At 43.4% G+C, this 8,525-nt stretch overlaps 1 pseudogene; it reads right to left on the bottom strand.

The window, feature by feature from the left end:
• Positions 1–465: 465 nt before the first annotated feature.
• On the bottom strand, positions 466–583 carry LOC126337138 (5S ribosomal RNA; annotated as a pseudogene).
• Between the last annotated feature and the right edge of the window lie 7,942 nt (positions 584–8,525).

Raw genomic sequence — 8,525 nt, forward strand, 5'->3', positions numbered from 1 at the left:
AACTCGTGTTTCATCGCCTATGACAACGTTCGACAAAAACAATGGTCACTATCAGTCTCGTGAAGCGTAAGCTATTTCCCAGAGATGGTCGATCGTTGCTCTTCTGTTAGGCGACGAGGAACCCAGTGAGCACACCCAATATCTACGATGCTCTGGTTTTCCCCAAGAAGGAACTCAAAGCCACTTCTCTGATTGGAACGCACCTCTGTTACAGACGCCATTTTGAAGGCCACGTATAAAGTCGCCACCTATTGGAACTTCATGAAACTCTAGAGGCTGAAGCAGGAATTTTCGACGATATCCTAGAACAAGTTCCGCATTTTTTTTCAACCATAACTAAAGCACTCCGTCGTCAGGCCACGAGAGGCCTACCGGTCGTTATGATGGTATTCTTGACCGAAGCCGCTACTATTCGGTCGAGTACCTCCTCAATTGGCATCACGAGGCTGAGTGCACCCCGAAAAATGGCAACAGCGCATGGTGGCCCGGATGGTCACCCATCCAAGTGCCGACCACGCCCGACAGCGCTTAACTTCGGTGATCTCACGGGAACCGGTGTATCCACTGCGGTAAGGCCGTTGCCTTTTCAACCATAACTGGCCGATAAAAAAAGTGTTGCATTATTTACTGAACGCCCCTTGTATATCATACACTTTGATGCTTGAAAAATAGTTTTACAAAAGGCTTATCATGTATAGATGACGTGTTTTCTTCAAAAGTACTGACTGAAAGGATAAGATAATTTAATCTTGAGGCGTCTTACTTTCACTCATTACGAAAAATCTTACCGGCACATCATAGCGACAAAGGCACACTGAAAACAGAAAAATTACGATCTGAAAAAAAAATCCACCAATGGTTGCAAGTTATCCCCACTTTTTAATATTTACAAAGACGATATAATCAGAAACTGGAAGCCTAGAGCAACTCCAGGAACCAAAATTTCCGCACATAAGACCAAGACTATACCTTCTAGAGGTAAATATCCAGTTCGTACAAAATGTACTCTAAGTAACAGATCTATTAAACAAGTGCCCACCTTTCAGTATCTTGTTGTGACGTAACTTACCGACAATGATAATGATATCGGTTTCCAACCGGTTTCATGACGTACTGCATCCTTTCCGGGATGGTTCGTAAGAGGTTACCATAGACTCCAATCATTGTTCATACGATACTACATTTCGTACTTGTATGTGTGCCGCGCGGGGTTAGCCGAGCGGTCTGAGTCATGGACTGTGCGGCTGGTCCCGGCGGAGGTTCGAGTCCTCCCTCGGGCATGGGTGTGTGTGTTTGTCCTTAGGATAATTTAGGTTAAGTAGTGTGTAAGCTTAAGGACTAATAACCTTAGCAGTTAAGTCCCATAAGCTTTCACACACATTTGAACATTTCTGAACTTGTATGTGTTAATGTAGTGCCACCAGAAAATGCCATGGCTACCATACTTTCTGAGTTGGTACGTTCCTATGGAACCAAACTGCTGAGATCACACTACTTAATCTAACTTCAGCTAACTTACGCTAAAACAACACACCCACCCATGCCCGAGGGAGGACGCGAACCTCCGACGGGGGAACCGCGCGAACCGTGGCAAACCGCCCCAGACCCCGCGCGGCACTTTCTGAAGTACAGGAACTGCAAGGTGTCTGTTAAATCCACACAAATCAAAACTCCCAACGCCATTCTCCCCAAACAACACCGAAGTATTTATTAGCATCTTAGAGATCAGTCTGATAGGGTGTTCAGTGAACAGAAGGAACTACGAAACAAGAAATTCCCGTATCAGTTTGTATCAGTTCTGCGACAAACTCCAGCAACATCTTAGAGCTCGACGGCGTTGTCATAGCGACGCAAGACAAACGCGGACTCAACTTATAAAGATACGTTAATCCCAAAATGGTGTGGTTTAAATATATAAATGTAAAATTTTGTTACATGCACTGCATGAGAAAAAAGTGAAACAACCAAATGACATGGTCACTATAACTTCGTTCACGTACATACCACTGGCGGGTATGAAAATGAGTAGGTTGGCAATTCACTGTGACAAGTAGAACGGCCATCACAGTGTGTATTAGAGTTGTTCCTGTTGAGCATTATTACTAGGAGATACCGTCAGGAGATACAAAAACACTTAGAAAACTTAAAAACAGCACCAATACTGGGTCGAGACGACAGACACATTTTCATAATGGAAGGAAACGCGAAACCAACATTGTGGTGCAGCAGAGTAATGGACAAAATAGGACATTGTATCAGAACTTGACCTCATGTCATGAATAAGTCACCCGACCCATGTTCTTTCCAAAATCGCACAGGTTCAGCGACAAATATAGATATCATCCTCGCAAACTCGAAAGTCAGTGACCACTTAGGCAGCTAGAAGATGGACTTAACAACAAGTGACCATAATCTCATTCACTTCACAGTTAGAAACGCAGCAACATCCATCCCGAGTGACAATACGATTTACTCAAAACGAACTGGGAACTTTCAAAGAAAGAATTCAGGATTTAACCACCGCGAAAGAAGCAGATGTGATGTTGACGTCAAAGCGAACGAATTGGTGCGAGCGCTGCAGACGCCACAATGCAAGGCGATCCAAACATTTGTTAGGAATTCAAAAGCGTTTAAAATTCCCTGGAGTCATGCCTTATAGCATTAAGACATAGAGCAAGGCAGGAGATGAGATACTACCAAAGATCTTCAGCGGAAACAGAACGACAAAGAAGGCTGATTTTCCATCAAATGCAATATAGAGAGGTACAACACCAAACTACTACACCAAACAAGAGTAGAAAAATGAGAGGCGTACATTAAGGACCAAATGGTAACATATCTTTGAAGTTTTCCATATAAACTTGCAACAAATAAGGTTCTATCACCCACTGTACTGTATTGTTTCGTTCTTTGTAGTTTTTTCGTTTGATGCTTATTCCGTTAGATATTTGGCTCGGTCACTATCAATGGACCATCCTGTATACATGTTGATTCTGTGTTTATGTTACATACTTTCAAGGATGATGGAGATGGAAAAATGTATCACTTTGAAATAAGAGTCCCTTGTTCGTAAACGAATGAGAGGAAAGTTACAAACGAAAATCATTCCGATGCCACTGACATGTGTCGTTACTGTTGTTGCTAAGAATGCAGGGTACGGAACTTTCAGAGATACCATTTGGCAGACAGGGAAAAAGCGTTCGACAGTGTAAGATTGTACTGTATGTTAACCGGGGACCTAGAAACGACGGAGAGGCTCCGCCCCCGCAGTCCCAGTGGTCCACAACCCCACGACGACTACCGCAGTCCACTTCACACCTCCGCCGCGCCACTCCGAATCCAGGGTTATTGTGCGGTTCGGCCCCCGGTGGACCCCCCCCCCCCCCCCCTCCAGGGAACGTCACACACCAGACGAGTGTAACCCTTATGTCTGCGTGGTAGAGTAATAGTGGTGTACGCCTACGTGGAGAACTTGTTTGTGCAGCAATCGCCGCTATAGTGTAACTGAGGCGGAATAAGGGGAACCAGCCCGCATTCGCCGAGGCAGATGGAAAACCGCCTAAAAACCACCCACAGACTGGCCGGTTCACAGAACCTCGACACAAATCCGCCGGTCGGATTCGTACCGGGGACAAGGCGCTCCTTCCCAATCCGGAACGCCGTGCGTTGGACCGTACGGCCAACCGGGCGGGCTACAGTGTAAGATGGTGCGATATGTTCTAAAATCCGAGAAAATCAGGAATAAATGATACGAAAAACAGGTAATATACAGTATGTCTGGAAGATAGCCAGGAGTAGCAGGAATGGGCTTAGCGACAAATTTAATACCCAATTGGTGACTACGAACTGGTTCTGCTACCCTGGAAGCACAATAGCTCATAAGGAAGAAGCAAGTAGTTCATGAAAAGTATAATATTACAGGCGGACGGGGCGTTCCTGGTCAGAAGGTGTTTGCTAGAATGAAACAATCTAACTTGAAAAATAAATTTCTAAGAATGTACGATTGGTGCATAGTATTTTATGACAGTGTTTCATGGACTGTGGGAAAACCGTAAAAGAAGGGACTAGTAGGGTTTCAGTGCAGTCCTATAGAAGAATGCTGAAAATTAGTTGTTAGATAAGAAAGGCTGTTAACGAAGGTACGAGTATATGGAATAAGTATACAGATCTGTGAGTAGCTAGAAGGCTTCTTAAATAATAGAACCCAGTATGTTGTCCTCGACTGGGAGTGTTCATTAGAGTCAAGGGTACATTGAAGTATTGTTGTCTACATACGAGGTTTATTCGAAAAGTAAGGAACGATCGATCGCGAAATGGAAACCACTGTAAAAATCCGATGAAGTTTTGCACAGGTGTGTTGGGCAGTCTCTCTAGTATGCCCATCGATCGCGTTACGTCGTTCATTTTGGTTCTGAGCACACGGGGAGCACATAATGATACATAGAACAATAGTGTCTCCCGCCAAGTATGAGGGCGTGGCATGAAGCTATGCAGCCAATATTGCATAACTATCGTTTTCTTCTTCAAGACAAATGATTCAAATGGCTCTGAGCACTATGGGACTTAACAGGTGAGGTCATCGGTCCCCTAGAACTTAGAACTACTTAAATCTAACTAACCCAAGGACACCACACACATCCATACCCGAGGCAGGATCCGAACCAGCGACCGGAGCGGTCGCGCGGTTTCAGACTGTAGCGCCTAGAACCGCTCGGCCACTCCGGCCGGGTCTTCAAGACAATTCTCAGCCACATTCTGCAGGGGCAATGAAGATGCTCATGCAATATTTTAAATTGGAAATGCTTGATTACCCACAATACAGCCCGTAATTGTCTCCCTCTGAGTTTCATCTCTGCTCACATGAATCGCTGACTATGAAGACAACATTTTGGCACAGACAAGGAGCTGTAGGCCAGCGTAGAGAATCGGCGGAAAGCACTGGCGGCTGTCTTCTATAACGAGGGTATTGGAAAGTTGTTACAACGCTACGACAAACGTCTAAGACGGATGGGCGATTATGGAGTTGTAGCTACCTGTTGCAAATAAAAACATTTTGATTTTCACTGTGGTTTCCATTTCGCGACCCATCGTTCCTTACTTTCCGAATAGCCCTCGTACATGAATCATTTGGCGGACAGGGTGGGTAGCAATTTGCGGTCGTTTGCTGATGATGCCGTTGTGTACGGTAAGGTTTCGAAGTTGAGTACCTACAGGAAGATACAAGACGACGTAGACAAAATTTCCAGTTGGTTTGATGAATGGCTGCTAGCCCTAAATGTGGAAAAAATGTAAGTTAATGCGGATGAGTAGGAAGATCAAACCCATGATGTTCGGATACAGGACTACTAGCGTCCTGATTGAAACAGCCGAGTCGTTTAAATATCTGGGCGTAATACTGCAAAGCGATATGAGGTGGAATGACCAAGTGAGAACTGTGGTGGGGCAGGCGAATGGTCGACTTCGGTTTATTGGGAGAATTTGAGGAAAGAGTGGTTCACCTGTAAAGTAGATCGCATACAGGAAGCTGGTGCGACCTGTTCTTGAGTATTGCTCGAGTATTTGGGATCCGTACCAGACCGGATTGAAGGAAGACATCGGAGTAATTCAGAGCGGGCTGTTAGGTTTGTTACCGGTAGGATCGAACAAGTAAGTGTTACAGAATTGCTCCGGGAACCCAAATGTGAATCCCTGAAGGGAAGGGCACGTTCTTTTCGAGAAACACTACTGAGACAATTTAGAGAACCGGTATTTGATGCTGACTGCTGAACGATTCCACTGCCGCCAACATAAACTGCGCTTAAGGACCACGACGATAAGGTTCGAGGAATTAGGGCTCATACGGAAGCATACTGACAGTAGTTTTCCCCTCGCTCTATTTGCGAGTGGAGCAGAAAAGAAAAGACAAGTAATACAGGCTACCCTCAGCCACGCATCGTAAGATGACTTTTAGAGTATTGTTGTAGAGTTCTCCACACAATCGGTGAAGCGAAGAGCATAATTATGGAAAACACTGACTAGAAAAAGAGACGGGTGATAACACGTGTGTTAAGACTTCAAGGAATAACAAATGGATCTGAGCGCTATGGGACTCAACTGCTGTGGTCATTAGTCCCCTAGAACTTAGAACTACTTAAACCTAACTAGCCTAAGGACATCACACACATCCATGCCCGAGGCAGGATTCGAAGCTGCGACCGTAGCAGTCGCACGGTTCCGGACTGCGCGCCTAGAACCGCGAGACCACCGCGGCCGGCTTCAAGAAATAACTGCCATGATAATAGACGGATCTGTAGAGGTTAAGGGGTGTCGTACCGCCCAAAATGGCAAAATTTGGCATTTTTACTTTTATGAAAATATGGATGTTTATGCTTAATTTGGTGTTGGTTTTATTGAAATATTCAATTATTTACTATTTTAAATAAATATTTGAAAATAATCATGCAATGACATTTCCGAGAATTTTGTTTTCCATCATTTCGCATATTGGCATTTTTCTCTGGAACTATATAATCTAGAAGGCTGTGGTATCTTGTGTTTTGTAGAGAACTGTCCGTTTCAGAAGTTGCCTACGCTGGGGGTACTTCGCTGTAAACTCTTTGAACTGTACATTCGTTTGTGTTTGACAACAACAGTTATCCACCAGCCGCGTTTTAGCTTCTGTGTTTCCTGTGATAGTTTTCGTCATGACTAAACCAAAAGAAGAGTTTAAAAAAATACGAATCAAAGGAAACAGATACTACAGAACAAATATAGCAGCAGTAAAAAGAGTGGTTAGCACCGAAGGGCGTTGTAAATAGTGACAGTCCTTCTACTCCTCTGAGTGCTTCCAAGAAAAAACTGCTGGGTAATGATGTAAAAGACAACGCAGCTTCAGACAGTGAATATCATTATTAATCTCCATATACTTATTTCAGCTTTGTGTTGTGTGAAACAGTGTGTTGTCGTATAAGTGGAGGGGAAATTCAAATTTCTGAAAAGCTATCTCAACGCAATGGTCTGGTGTGCACTTTACAAATAATGTGTTTGAACTATAAAAGCGAAAGTAAGTGTAAGGAATGGACTTTTTGACACTAATCTAAGATACTTCTATGACTTAGATGCATAGGAAAAGGCCGTTACGCTGGTAAGGTTCTTTGTGGCTTGATGTAGCTTCCTAGTCCCCCTACAAAATCTGGCAAATACAACTCCACAGTAAGAAGTAGGGTCAAGGCGTGTGCTATGGAGTCAATGACTACAGCAGCAGAGCAGGGTGTAGCAGGAAATGGTAGATCTGACATAGCAATATCATTCGACGGATCCTGGCAAAAAATAGGTTTCCAGTCAAAGAATTCATGTGCATCTATTATCAGCATCGACAATGGGAAAGTGTTGGATGTTGATGTGTTGACCATGTACTGTCAGGGCTGTAGCCAAACAGTCAAGAGTACTGAAAAGCAAACTAAGCATGAAATGAATTGTCAGAGAAACTATGAAGGAGCTAGTGGCGGTATGGTGGTTGCTTCTGCAGTGAAAATGTTCCAACGTTCCCAGAATGACCGTGCTGTTCGCTACATGAGTTTTCTTGGGGATGGAGACTCACGATTGTATAAGACAGTGGTGGAGAGTAAACCCTATGGTGATTTGTCAATCACAAAACTAGAATGCATTAATCATGCGCAACAGAGGATGGACACGAGACTACATAGACTCAAAGAGCACTTTGGAAGTACCAAGTTATCTGATGGTCTAAGTATAAGGTGTCGACTGACTGATAAACAAATTGATCAGATTACACAATATTATGGTATGGCCAGTAGAAGTAACAGAGATAATTTAGATGGTATGAAGAGAGCTGTTTGGGCAATTTATTTTCACAAGCTGTCTACTGATGCTGAACCAATACACAACCTGTGTTCCACTGAATGGTGTAAATAATTGAAGGCAAAAGAGGAGGGTAAAGTGGACACTTTCTCGCACAAAGTACTATACCAAATGCTGTTATGCTTGCCATGAAACCTATGTTTCAGAATCTTGCCCAACCAGAGCTGTTGAAGAAATGTCTCAAGGGCAAAACACAAAATGCGAATGAATTATTTAACAATGTTGTATGGTGAAGAATACCAAAAAATGTGTTTGTTGGAGGGTCAGTCTCTGAACTTGATGTTTTGGATGCTGTTCTTACTTTTAATGGTGGCTATTCTGGAAGACTACGGGTTTTGGAATATCTTGGCATTCATAAAGGTTACAACACCACTAAAAGTATGATGGACTTGGACCAACTGCGAATCATGAAGGCAGAGATTGCAATAAACAATATGTCAAAAGAAGCCAGATCCAAGAGAAGGAGGGCAGCACTGTGTGAGGAAGATGAAGGAGGAGATGAGGACTACCATACAGGAGGATTCTAACATATTTTTTATCCATCAGTTGGCTGTATATTAAAACTGTTTCTTTAAACACAAATTTCTCAATATGACATTTTTCATTATAAAAGCCCCTTTTTCTCAGAAACTTCTGAATCTACATCAATGAATTATTTACCACAT

The sequence above is a fragment of the Schistocerca gregaria genome, chromosome 2, assembly GCF_023897955.1.
Source record: "Schistocerca gregaria isolate iqSchGreg1 chromosome 2, iqSchGreg1.2, whole genome shotgun sequence".
Classification (NCBI taxonomy): Eukaryota; Metazoa; Arthropoda; class Insecta; order Orthoptera; family Acrididae; genus Schistocerca; species Schistocerca gregaria.